We start from the raw sequence: 14,326 nt of genomic DNA on the forward strand, positions 1-14,326 counted from the left end.
GCAAATCTGAAGCCATTCCTGTTGTTTCCCTTCGTAAGGCGCTTTGAGATCCAGAAATGACCAGGGCAGTACGTGTTGTGTTATTACACATGCACACACCCGAGGCTGAGTGAGAAACACAGTGCAATGCCTCCCACCCCCGCACTTGGGTTTGAACCCAAGGAACTCTGGGGCTAAACGCATCCGGTTTTAATGCTTGAACTAAGCCGCTCTAGTCGACTCTGGTTCTCTTACATTGACCAGCCCCCAAAGAGAGATCCATATTCTTTTAGCATGGGATGCCAGAGCAAGCTCGGGGCACCTAGATCTCGCTGCACTATGCGATGTCAAGCACAAGCCAACCAGCATGCACAGGAAACCCGCCAAAGCACAAAGCCTCTTTGTTTACCTCTGAAAAAACAAATGTTGAACAATACGGACATTTTTGCATTGTTCCAAGTGGTATTTTTTGCATTGTCCCATCTGCTCTGTTTGTCACGTTTAATGCTGATGTCACAGTATATGGGGGGGGCCTGATTCTCCCTGTACCAGTTATACCCTCACTGGGGTCAGTGAGGACACACGGTGCAGGGCAACAGAAAATCAGGCCCCTTAGGCAGAGAATCAAGCCCACAGCAACTTAACCCAGCTCTGACATGGCAGGACATTCCCAGCCCAAATCGCAATGAGGCACAAGACTGCTGGATTCTGGGCTGCCCATTGGCTGGCAGAGATCCTCCTAGTGCAGCAGTGTGAATCACAGGACATCACCTTCAAAACACACTCAACCCCTGTAACCTCCAGTACATAGCCCAGGTTAGGAGCGCATCACCCCTGGCCTTTAATTACACATCTCTGCAACCATTAGTCCTGGTGCCATCAATTACTCCTACATTCACCAGAGCATCAGGATTCCAGCCAGCAGTCCGGGACTTCGCAGATTACCCGCCCCACAACTTATCCGTCAATTGTCATTCTGTGTTTGCATAGCGGCCAATGCATCTCTAGCCTTTACCACTAGATATGGCAGCACAGGCATCCTCCCTGCACCCAAGCCCCCGACACACGCACTGCTGCCCACTTTGCAACCCCCTCCTTTCAATTCTCCCTTTCTATGTAAGGATTTTTTAACACCTACACAGAAGACTTTTGCTAGATCACAAGCAGCTAAAACCAATACAATCTGATCCAGCGCTGCACTATGAACGGGCATCACCACAGCAGGGCTCTCTCATTAGCCCAGTCGGTTTTAATCACGCTCATTTCCTATATCTCTTTACAACTGAAATTGCTTCCCTCTTCCCATCAGTGCTGTACGGTTGCTCCCGTATCATCCTGCTCGCTGAGGAATCGGGATTCTAGCATGCCGTCGAGTACTTTGCTCATGACCACTGCGAGCTCTGGGGTGCAGCTCTCGCCACTCTGTTATTGTAGGGTAGGTTGCCCCACGCAAGCGAGGTTGGTAGCACTTGTTTTGTTGTTAAAGCGCGTGGCAGCATAGCACAGTGCACGGGGGACATGGAGTTTACGAACAGACCTATCATGAAAAAGGACAGAGAGCAGGGGGTGGGCTTATGAACCCATCATGGTCCCTTTAAGCCCAGAAATCAATCACAGGCTCACTGGCTAAATCTTTTTTTCCTTTAAAAGGCTCAGAGTCAGAACCAAGGATGAGAGTCCAGAAGACAGCAAGAACCCCACCCCGCAAAGAAGGGAACCAGCTGACGAGTTCACTTGTTCAGCTTACGAGGAAACACGGCCGTGAACAGAACAGTCTAAGTATCTGAAGGCAGCCGCATCCCAGCAACAGATTAAATAATTTGGCAACTAAATAGACTGTTTTTTGCGAAGGGGGAGGTCCCTGGAATGGATCCACAGCAGAAAATATTCATGAGCGTGCAAGTGCTGCTTCGTGGGTCATTCCCTGGGCTGAGAGTTGGGAGTCTTGCATTCCAGTCCCAGCTCTGCTACTGACTTGCTGGGTGACCTTGGGCCTTTCCCCTTGTCTACTGACATTGCAAGGGCTGTCTCTTCCTAGGAGCCTATCTGGGCTAGCATAAAAGGTGGGTTTTTTCAGAATCGATTAACTAGCACATTGTGAAACCCTCTTGTAGACACGGCAAGTTGTAACTCAGCATGGGCTTAGTTGTGCTAAAGTACAGCTTACCTTGTTGACATGAGAGTTTTAGAATATGACAGCTCACATGTGCTTTATAGCCCCTCCCCTTTTACCTGAGTAAAGAGAAACCCTCTGTTTGTACAGCACCTTGCACAACAGGGTCCAGTCTCAGCTGGGGCCTCTGCTAGGATGTCAACTCGTTATGGAAGCCACTATCTTTCTGTTCCCCAATACAAACAATACTCAGCACTGCCACAATTTAACAATAAGACGTGTGTCAATATTTAGTTCCATTATCTGGTTACTTAAGGGACTGGCTGTATTTTTTATTTATTTTTTTGCTGTGGGGGAGGGTGGGAGCGGAAGAAGGGAGACAATATTTAAATGTGCGTCTCTTCCTGATCTAGCCTATAATTCAGCAGTGTTTGTTAGGCCTTGGATGGGTTTATTAGGGTCCCCATAAAGATCAGGAGTTCCTGATAAGCAACACAGGGCAGGCCCCATTGGAGGAAAAATTGTTCTGGCAGTCTGTACAGTTTAACGAACATTAACTACAGCTGAGGACAGGCCCCAAGGCCACGCGGAGGATTTTACAACACCCTTGTTACACAGCAAAATAACCTCTGCAGCTCAGAGCTGGCTGTAACTTTAAACCCCTGTTAAGGGGGCTGCAAGGGGGAAAGCGATCAGATCCTCAGCTGCTGTAAACAAGTGTAGATTCGTTGACTTCAACAGTGCGAGGATGAGTTACAACAGTGGAGGATCTGACCAGGGTCTCTCATCACCATGCTGACTACTGAGGAAGGTTTGATGATCAACACTTGAAATGATGAGATGGAACAATGTGGACTTCTAGTAAAATCTTCCGAAAACCCTGCGATTCACGTTCTCGCCCACCACGCACGTAAGGCGACTCATGCTTTGCTCTGCCAGGTTTGCAGTCCAATCCAGCTTTCACCTCTGCCACATTCCATCGGCTCCCCGACTCGTACCCCGTGCAATCGCACACAGAGGGTGGAAGTGGAAGCTACTAGAACGCCAGAAGGATCTGGCAGAATTGCTGATCTCTCAGCCTAACAGGCACTGAGTCCTAAGAAACACTGTGTCCCGTCTGTAGCCCCAAGCACTCAGATCGGCCTTTCACTGCGTTTTGGCTTTTCTGCGGGGGGGGGGGGGGGTGTCCTTAGAACTAGAGAACTGAGACTGAGAAAAATTCACAATCATCAATCAGTCTTCTTCAGTATGGTGGGAGATAGCCCAGAAATCTCTCTCTGTGTCTTAGCTGAGTACCTCACAAATCTTTAATGCATTTCTCCTCCCACACCCCGTGCCATTATCCCCACCGTATAGATGGGGAACTGAGGCTAAGGGACTGGCCTAAAGCCATATCAGCAGCCTGTGGCAAAAATACCTAGGCGAGGCGCTGCAGGACGGAGCGCTGGCGATTCAGCGCGATTCCCCAGCTGAATGACACTCTCCATTCAATGCGCCGCTGCGGTCAAAGCAGCAAAGGGTCAGGGTGCATCACGCACGGGATGGCGACCGTGACGGAAGATGTTGTAACGTCACAATATAAATCAGAGATTGGCTCCATCAGGAACGCTGTGTTCCAACAGCTGGAAAGGACACCGCAGAACTGAGGGGGCCAGAGAAGGGCGATGAGAATGACAAGGGGCTTGGAAAGACTCTCTTCTGAAGAGACCGGGATTGTTACCTTAGAGGGGAAACCAGTGGGGACAGGACACAACGCTGAATGGGCTAGAGAAGGCAGACCTGGAGCTTCCGTCCAACCTGCCTCCCAACACGAGCACATGGGGACGTCCAATTAAATCCACCGGAAATACTTCCTCACGCAACGGGGAACTCTCTGCCATGCAATATGGTTGAGAAGAATGCAGCAGGATTCAAAGGGGACCGGACATTTCTGGATAACGTGAATGCCCAGAGTTATCACGGTTCAGGCTAATGTAAATTTTGGATGAGAGATTAAACTTCAGGCTTCCGAGTTCAAACCAATCTCTAGCTAAATGGTGGAGGAGACCTAACGTGAGGCAGATTATCCCACCTCTGCCTAGGGCCGGGTTTCGTGCATCTTCTGCTGAAGCACCCAGAGGCCAAGTGCTTTGGGAATCTGGCCTTTACCTGCTCTGTGCCTCAGTTCCCTGCCTTAAAAATCAACCCACCGCTGGGCAGGTAGGCTGAGGTGCAGGGCAGGTGCAGTATCACCAGGACGACTCAGTGCAGAGAGCTAAGGGACTTACTCCCATGTACAAAGGCCCATCCAGGCCAGCACAGCTCGAGTTCCCAACAGAATTACCCTCAGCGAGAGCATGGCCTGGCAGACAGGGCACCAGGAGTCAGCAGACCTGGACTCTGTTCCTGGCTCTTCCACTGACTCGCTGTGCGGACTTGGGCCAGTCACTTTGCCTCTGTTCGCCCTCCCGCTCTTTGCCTGTATTGCCTATCCAGAATGCAAGCTGTCCGGGGCAGGGACTTGTTCTACGCCGGTGCAGCACAAGGCGGCTCGGCTCTTAGCTGGGGCCTCTTTGCCGTACCGGAATACGAATATTTCCCAATCAGTAACACATCAAGCCATGAATGTGGCCCCTGATCCTGAAAGATGATGAGCCTCCACCCCGCCCATCGAAGTCGATGGAAGCTGTGGGTGCTCAGCGCCGCTCCGACTCAAGCCCTAGCAGCAGCAGCAAGGAGGGCGATTGAGAACTCGCAGCACAAAGATCCACACGAGACAAAGTCCGTGCCCCCTCTGCCTTTCCCGGACACGGCCTGTTTGCCTGCACTCAATATTTACACTGAAGAGAATTTGGTTTTCGAGTCCCTTCGTTCCCCAGGGGGGATGGGGGACGGACATGGGACTTTTCTCCAGACCGCAAAGAGTGAAATCGGTCCTGCGGGTGTTCCTTTCACACACACAGCATGCAAAGCTGCCTCTGTCCTAACTCCCCTGTGCACTCCCTCCGAGCATCTAGCAACAGCTCTTCTCCCACAATATCCCCATTGTTGATGCAAGAGCCTCCTCCTCAGCTGATCCCGTCCTATGGAAAATGCCCCCCTGTATCTCCGCTGCGTCTACTCACTCTGTAACACAGCCACAGGTATCTACGCGCAGCAGCAGCAGGAGGGTCTGAACATTGGACTTTCACACAAGAATAGCCAGAGTTGTAACAGCTAATATTGACAAACATTTTAGATGAGATATTAAACCTTGTGCTTCAGGGTTTAAGCCAATCTGTAACTACTCGAGACCTAACGTGGGGGGCAGATGACCCCCACATCTGCCTGCTGTGGAGTTCTGGCACCTTCCTCTGAAGCATCTGGCGCAGCGCACTGTCGAGCCCGCATACTGGTCTAAAGCTAACTTGAGTCTGACCCGGTCCTATGTTCCTGCATCCCACTGCAGCGATTAAGGCGAAGGATTGACACAAGAGCTAGCAGCAGGAAGAGGCGGTTATCCCCTATGGGTCCAGCCACTAGCAGGGGATGTGTAACACTGGGCTAAGATGTCACTAACACCACTCACTAGAAAAGGAAAGTTGAAAACTTAGTGCCACCTGGTTCCCAGCCCACTGTACCCTCCTTAGGCCAAGAGGCTTTTGATCAGAAGAGGAGCCATGTCACCTGGTTCCCCCCCACACCTCTGGAGGGTCAGTTCTGAGTGGCCTGCTGAAGCCGGATGCTGGGAGCATGCGCCGTGTGGATGGAAAGATGAGTGTTTTCAGCAGCAAGTTCCTATTGCATGCAACACAGGCACCAAAGTGACGATCCCTGACAGCCTGTAACTTGGCCAAATCTGAAAGGCTCTTCCTGAGGACAACCAAAGGCGCCTCTCCGACCCCAGGCTGATGTCCCTGTCAAATTTCAAAGTCCCCGCTGCAAACCTGGGAATCATTAGAGCTTTTCAAAAATACGGATGAAAAGTGTCAGGCAGGCTTAATATGTGGGTGGCTAAAGCTCCTTCTCTGAATACAGGCACCACATGCCGCACTGCATTTCCATGGAAGAATCCCAGCTCAAACGACACTTCCCCACCCTCCACTCCCGTCCCCAGTTGTGGGTTATGACACTTCCCCTGCTAACAACTATATTTCCCTCATGTTGAGGGGGAAAGAACAACAGAGGTTCATAAAGCTCTGAAAACCAGAAACATCTGGCATAGGAACAAGCAGGGTTTGACCAAGTGCTATACCACAGAAGTCTGCAGCGGATCGTTTCTGCCCTCAGTAGCAGTGTGTGGGTACTACAATTTTACTGTATTATTTATGCAATCAGGGATTGCATCTGAACAGGCAAAGACTGAACACTGAACCACGCTCCTCACGAGAAGCTCTAATACAAGTCACATCCCGATCACGATTTCACCAACATTTGGATCTGTGATTTTGAGGTTTCTAATAGAAACTGACTAATTATTACATCCCAGAAAGCACAATCACACACACCCCATCCATACACACATGCATGTACTGTGGTGTCAGAAAGGGATACAAACACACACAGTAAATGGGCAGATGGTTAAGACTTATTGTAGGAATGGATAAAAGGGAAGCTATATAAAAAAATCTCAGAGCCTAGATAATCCTTGTTTACTATACCACAAATGTGCCTGGCGGTCTCCTCATTTTTCAGTCAAGAGTTATCAGCATAGCATTGGATTGGCTACTGACACTCTGTTATTTTCCCAAAATAAGTCCCAGTATGTTTGCTGGCCTGCTACCAGGTGCCATAAATAACAAAAACTGAATTGCACTTCATCAAGCAAACGACAAAAGGACATTTTGTGATGCACCTTTCTACATCGGAGTTTTTTTAAACGTTTTTGCTCACTTACCAGATAGTTTGGAAAATCTGCAGTGGCTCTCCCAATCATTAATGTGAATACACAAGGCCCAGTTCTATAGGTCTATCTCTAGAGCGGCTACTATGCCCACCCCCAACCCCACCAGGGTTTCTGACCAACGCACAAACACAGGAATCTATTCCCGGTAGGGATGTATTGTTCTCTTTCTTTAACGGAAAGAAAACCGAGGCACAGAAAAATTAATGGCTCAATTTTCAAGTGAGCTCAGATCCCACCTAAGTGAGGTGGTGTGACTGAGTCCCAGGCTGGTGCCTTCACCGCATAAAAACAATAGCTGCTTTCGTTACTACCTTGGACTAAGTTACAGGAGATGGGAATTTCTAGGCAGGAGGTACAGGAGAATGAGGTATTAGGGTCTGGAGCAGTAATAGGTAACTGCTGAAAACTAGCAGTGGTGTCTTTTACATGTGAAGAAAGTCGACTGCGGGTGTTTCAATATAAATCTTGCTTTCTGTTTCAAAGACAGTAATATTTCAGCATATTACAGAACAAGCTGACTGTACGCTGCCTGGGCACTGCGAGTGCCACGCACACCTGCGGGGCGGTATAAATGACAACTGCAATGAGTCAAGCTATTGCAAAACAACTGGATTGCAAGTGAGACACACTGTGCACCTCTTCATGTATCCAGATACTTGCACAGACAATGGGGTGCAGGCCACATCCTTGCAAGTTGCCTTTGTCCTCGGCAGAATCTTTTATTCATCCTGATCCACCTTTGCTATTTTAAGACTTAGCACTGACTTTGCAGCCAAATACCTCGGTGAGACTTTTTGTTTACTGCAAGGGAATCAATCAGTAGCAGTTGCCCTGTGAGCTAAGATGTGAAAAAATTATCTAATTTATACGCAGTGGCCATCACAGGGGCCCAAAGTGAACCACCCAAATCCATTTTTAGGCTCCTAAAATAAACAGCCCTCATTGTCAGAAGGTACTGAGCTCAATAGGAGCCGTGTAAAAAGAGAGTAATAGCGATGAGTTGGAGCCTTCCAGCTACTTACTGAGGAGCCTAAATGTGGATTTAGGAAACCAAATTGAGGTCTCCACTTTTGAAACCCTTGTCCTCCGTGTGTATACGTATTTCAGCCTCGGTAAACCTGAAAAATATCATTAGGCTCGTCGCCTAGTAAAACTCCCTGACACAGAGAGGTCAGAGGAAGCCAGCTTTTGAACTACACGTGCCATGAAAGCACTTTATTGACTAAACGGTGGGAATCTGGCCCATGAATTTGTGCTATTTTCTCCATGAGGAAAAAAACCCCCAAAGCCCACCAGGGTCTCTGCTAAATCAAAACTGTTTGGTTATTTCCAAATATTCTGTAGGGCTTGTCTGGGGATTTTTAGTGCTATTCACGTTTTAATTTGCTAATTCTCTTTCAGCTGGTGACATGGAAGATGCTATATGTCTGCAGAAATGAGAAATGAACTTTCTTGGGAAACAAGACAAAAGAGATTGCGAGCGAGCGAGCGAGAGGTTGCTCCTGTTCTACAGAACCGTTGTCAAACTGGCACCTCGGTGCGGTCTGATTGCCTCAATTTGAAGCTGCTATTAAAACCCCACTCAGAGGTCTGAAAGAAGCAAAAAGGTTGGGGAGAGGGGAGAAAACATCAGCTCCAGATAAGCAATTGTTAACATGATCCATATGGTACACAACTTGCCTTTCTGTTTAACCAAAATGATAATGGCAAAAGGAAAGAATGCAGAGGGTCTTCTAAAGGAGAATGGAGGCAGAACAAAGGCTGCTAGCTAAACCGTTCCCTGGAGCTGAGTTAAAAGAAAACTAATTGTGAGAGAGGAACAGCAGCTTTCTGCTCCTTCATGGCTTAAGCCACACCAAAAACCCACCCCAGGATCTATTTCTCCTTTGCTAAATCGGATCTCATGCATTTTTATAATAAAAACAACAGGCATTTAAGGAACTGTCGTTTCACTTTTGAAACAGAGAAACAGAAACTCCAGATACCAGCAGCAAAAAGCGAATAAGTATTAACATAGGGCATTTTCATCATCAATAATTAGCTTTCGCAAAACCATCAGTGGTGAAAACGGGCACAGCTCCTTTGACTTCTGTAAAGTTTCACCCTCTCACATCCGTGCTGACTTCAGGCCTGCATGTTTATATTATTTCAGGATTCTAAGGATTTTCAAGGGATACAATACAATATGTGCCAGTCATTATCCCAAAAAGCCCTTGACAAGAAAATGCCCATACACTCCTGCTAACTAGATCTAAAAGAAATGTTTAATTCCACTGCATCTCTACCCTGCCAAAATGTTTAATTCAGAACAACCTCTGAGAACAAACACCCACATAAATTACACATTGGCACTCACACAAAACAAAATTCTACACACACACACACACCCCAACTCCCAGTCAACATTTGACGAGCACATAAAGAGCGATCCATAAAAACTCAAGGTCAGCAATCAGCCTGGCCATGTGGGAAGATTTGGAAGGAAATTGGCGAGGTTTTTCCATAATACAAATGCATACAATCAATAATTCAATTATAGAGCCAAACCTAGTTATTTTAATCATTTTCTTCACCAAAACTGTACTGCTTAAAATAACCTTCTTCAATTAACTACATCAAGTGTTGGGGGATTTTTTCATTCTGAATTTAGTTAAGCACATTTGTATCCTTCCAATTTGTTTGCGCTAAAAATTGAGGTATTATTTATTATTTAGAATTCATATCTCACATGCCAAAGCAAAATTATTAGTCCCATAAGTCAGTACACAGGATCTGCAGAAGCGCCAAGAAATTGATCATTTATTTAAATATCTATCATATATATATATATACACACACACACCATTTTTTGTGAGATATTCTTTTTTTAACCTACTGTTTAACAAACCATGGTAAAATAAAAGAATTATCTTCTGCTTGTAGCAGGAAGAGGACCAAAACCCAGTAAGAATCAAAGAAAAATCTTCCTAGCTTTAAAAAAATACTGTATTTAAATTTAATTCTACAAAATTTGAATAGGCCAGTGCTGTCCTATGCCTGCCTGATTAGCTTGGCAATTAAGAAGGAGGGCGTATGTGTTGTTGTTCTTAGAAGGTACATGATCTTCTGCTCTACCCAATAAACACATTTATAGCATGTTCTGGAACCATTCACTCCCCCTACACATGTACATACTAACAGGAGTCATGCATGGACATTGACATGAATACATGCCCCTGAGGCCGGGGGCGGGGGCAGGAATGTTCTGAGCTGAGAACGCAGAGATTCAGCTAACAGTCCATGATCAGAGCCCTTTGGGGGAGCTAGGGTTACGCGGCATACATGTGAGAGCAGCAGGTACGTCTCTGTACAATCCATACACAGTTCTGCTATCAACACAACCACTAACCAACCAACCAACCAACCAAACAAACATTCTTCAGGCTCCTACTCCCCACACCATCCGGCCTCCATGGATACTGGCTTACACCGAGCCTAATCCTGATTTAGACCCTTTCCCTCTTCCGTTAATTGGCCACCCTTCTACGCACCACTGAGTACAAGCCAGGGCGTCTAAAGCACCATACCGGCCAGCGGAGGAAGATCCTGCAATTTTTGCTGCACTGAGGCTCAGAATATTTGGGATCAGAGACGCTGAAGCAATTCGTATAGTGGGGGTGCTGAGAGCCACTGAACCAAACTGTAAACCCTGTATAGAATAGAAACCACGTCAAGCCAGGGGGTGCCGCCTCACCCCAGGACCCGTAGTGCCAGCACCTGTGTTTGGGATGAAGAGGAATGTGTGGCCAGCACTTCTTTTCGCTCACCCCACAGCACAGCTCTGACATGCCTTTATATGTAGTTCAGCCAGATAGTTCTTCGGGAAAGGTACCAAACTGCTTGGCAGCCTGCTGACTCAGGATCTGCTGCTTCGACTCTATTTACAGACAATTGTTGGGATGACGTGGAGGCACCAAACGCAAACACTCTGGGGTTTGGATGCATCTCTATCCATACTGGTGACAGCCAGGTGACAATTAATAACAGGAACACCGGAACTGCCACCCTGACCACATCCACATAGCCCAGCATCCTGGCTCTGCCAGTGGCCACACCATGCCCTTCAGATGACGGTAGAAGGAACTGAGGTTTACTCTCTCTTTCCAACTTTGTTGCATTACCTACTATAACTCTAGATACTCCTGATATCCAGATAAATCTCCAGTCCCTTTCTGAATCTTGCTAAGTTTTGGCATCAGACACTTCATGTGGCAGTGAGTTCTAGGTGCTAATTATCTTTATTAATATTAATTTTCTTAAGTATATTTTAGATAAGAACTTAAACATCAAAATCCTTCCTGCTCTCTGTGGACATTAAAGATCCCATTCGTACTTTTAGGGGTTTGCCTCCCAATATGTTTATGTAATCACTGGCCTCCCACAACGGCTGGACAGCAAGCTGTGTGCTCCAGTCTGACAGACGCTGTCCACCCCAGAAGTGGCTGCATTTTTGTAGCACTGTGACTATGAGATAACAGATGCTACAGAAATGTAAGACAATATTGTTTGCACCCAATCCTTTTGGAGCACGGTGAGTGGTCAGTGAGATCCGGCAGACAGCTAAACCCACCCCCTGGGGTACTAGAAGGGAACCCGAGTGCAGTGCATTATGCACCCGCATCCCTTGCAGCCTCTGAGGTAGGGACCTGGCAGCTGGGCCTTTAATGACAGTGGCCAGGCTACGAGAATGTATAATATACTGTCACCCCCACCCCCAAAATCCATCGGGGCGGGGGCAACGCCTTTAGCTACCAGGGGTGCAGATGAGACGCTCTCGGGGAAGAGATCACTCTGCCAGAACCAACATCCAACATGATAGAGAATTCTGACCTCTGGTCGAGGGCAAGCCACGGCCCCGAAGACCCCAGCTCCAATCCTGACGCATCTCATCATCCCAACATGCACCCAGACCCTGCACCCCCCTGACCCCAACACACACTCAGTTCCTGCCCAGCCTTCTGCCTCGAACACAACGCCAGTCCCCCCGCACCTTCCACCCACCCCCACCCCAGCTCTCTCCTCTCCAGCCAGGCTCTGTGACCCTGTGCACACGGGCCATCCACTGCAGCCCCATGCAGCTGCCCTGCACACCCACCCCCGTGCATGCCCAGGCCTGTGCAACTCCCCCCAGAGCCCTGTGCACTCCCCCCGGGAGACCCCCCCAACCCTATCCCAGAGGTTCACTATCTCCACGCAACCCCTCCACATCCCAGTGCATCCTACGCCCTGACTCCTGCAACCCCCCACAATGTGCGTCCCCCCCAGTCACACCCTGACCCCCGGGCAAGTCCCCCAAACCCCACACCCTGTGCGACCCCCCCCAGTCACACCCTGACCCCCGGGCAAGTCCCCCAAACCCCACACCCTGTGCGACCCCCCCAGTCACACCCTGACCCCCGGGCAAGTCCCCCAAACCCCACACCCTGTGCGACCCCCCCCAGTCACACCCTGACCCCCGGGCAAGTCCCCCAAGCCCCACACCCTGTGCGACCCCCCCAGTCACACCCTGACCCCCGGGCAAGTCCCCCAAGCCCCACACCCTGTGCGACCCCCCCCCAGTCACACCCTGACCCCCGGGCAAGTCCCCCAAGCCCCCCATCCTGTGCGACCCCCCCAGTCACACCCTGACCCCCGGGCAAGTCCCCCCAGCCCCACCCCCTGTGCGACCCCCCCATTCACACCCTGACCCCCGGGCATGTCCCCCACACCACACACACTGTGCGACCCCGCCCGTCACACCCTGACCCCCGGGCTAGTCCCCCAATCCCCACACCCTGTGCGACCCCCCCCGTCACACCCTGACCCCCGGGCAAGTCCCCCAAACCCCACACCCTGTGCGACCCCCCCAGTCACACCCTGACCCCCGGGCAAGTCCCCCAAGCCCCACACCCTGTGCGACCCCCCCCAGTCACACCCTGACCCCGGGGCAAGTCCCCCAAGCCCCACAACCTGTGCGACCCCCCCCAGTCACACCCTGACCCCCGGGCAAGTCCCCCAAGCCCCACACCCTGTGCGACCCCCCCAGTCACACCCTGACCCCCGGGCAAGTCCCCCAAGCCCCCCATCCTGTGCGACCCCCCCCCACTCGCTCCCTGAACCGGTGCGACCCCCCCCATTCACACCCGGCCCCTGCGCCCCCCGGTCCCGCTCCCGAGCCGCCCGGCCCGGTGACAGCCGCGGCCACTCACCTCCTCATTCCGGCTTCCTCCCTATCGGAGCCCGGCGCAGGCACCGAATCCGCGGGCCCGGGGGGCGGCGGGCGGCGGTGCGGGGCTCGGCATCCTGCGGCCGCCGGGACAATGCGGAGCCAGCTGCGGCGGCTGCTCCGGCCGGGAGCTGCGGGGCTGGGCTGGGCTGGGCTGGGGCGGCTCGGGGGAGGGGGGCAGCGCAGCCTGCTCAGTGCTGCCCCCTCCCTGCCCTGCCCAGGGCTCTGCCTCCTCCCCCCCCGCAACCCCCAGGGATCCCCTCCCCCCCGCTCCCCCCAGGGTCCTCCCAGCCTCTCCTGCAACACGGGACCCCCCCATTCCCCCCCTCTCTGCCCCCGCCCCCAGCTCCCCCCATCCAGCCAGAAAGGGGCTGGGGGCGGTGACCAATGGGCCGCGGATGCTGCCTCCTGCCTGGCTCAGCTCATCCGCTGGTGGTGAGAGGTGCCGAGACCAGCCAGCGCCCTGCAGCGCACAAAGCGGGGGGGCGCCCCGGGAAATCCCTTCACCCAGGTCACTTCCAGCGGCTCAGCCCTTTGCTCTGGTTTCCTGGGGCGGGGGAGCTGTAAGTTCCTGGGTTAACACAGCCAGGGGGGGACGCTCTCTGGTGACCACGGAGAGTCCCTGCAACGCACCCCAAAGGCCGGGGTGCCGGAACGATGGCAATAGCCGGGGTGCTGAGAGCCACTGAACCAAGCTGTAAAATCTGTCCCTGGGGAAACTACGTCAAACCAGGGGGTGCGGCAGCTCTCCTGGTGCCAGCACCTCTGCCTCAAATGCTGCCCCCCTTGGAGTCTGGGCACACACCCTGAGATCCCATAACAGAAAGCATTGAGGTCCCTCCCTGCAGCAAGGGGGAGACCCCAGGCCCACACCAAGTTCACACCAGAACCAGGGCTCAAGTCCGGGAGATTTGCCACTGGCTTCACGGAGAGAAGGCACCCCCAGCTCCCACTGAAATGTAAGCGAACAACAGCTGGAGGGTGTGCCCGTGGGAATGGGAGGGGCGCAGAAATAGGGGCTGGGAAAAACCACAGTGAGGGGAGATGCCGAGTAACCTTTTACCACCACCCATCAGGATGCTGCAAAGCGGGGACAGGGGCTATTTCTCTGTGCCTCAGAAAAAGC

The 14,326-nt window shown here is 51.2% G+C and overlaps 1 protein-coding gene across 1 annotated transcript in view; it reads right to left on the reverse strand.

The window, feature by feature from the left end:
* FIGNL2 (fidgetin like 2) overlaps positions 1-13,312 on the reverse strand; it is a 42,531-nt gene extending 29,219 nt beyond the window's left edge. The window contains exon 1 of the mRNA XM_044994796.1: positions 13,184-13,312. The gene's annotated coding sequence lies outside the window, so the exon portion shown is untranslated. The remainder of the gene's footprint in view (positions 1-13,183) is intronic.
* Positions 13,313-14,326: the final 1,014 nt, after the last annotated feature.

Source organism: Mauremys mutica, chromosome 20, assembly GCF_020497125.1.
Source record: "Mauremys mutica isolate MM-2020 ecotype Southern chromosome 20, ASM2049712v1, whole genome shotgun sequence".
Classification (NCBI taxonomy): domain Eukaryota; kingdom Metazoa; phylum Chordata; order Testudines; family Geoemydidae; genus Mauremys; species Mauremys mutica.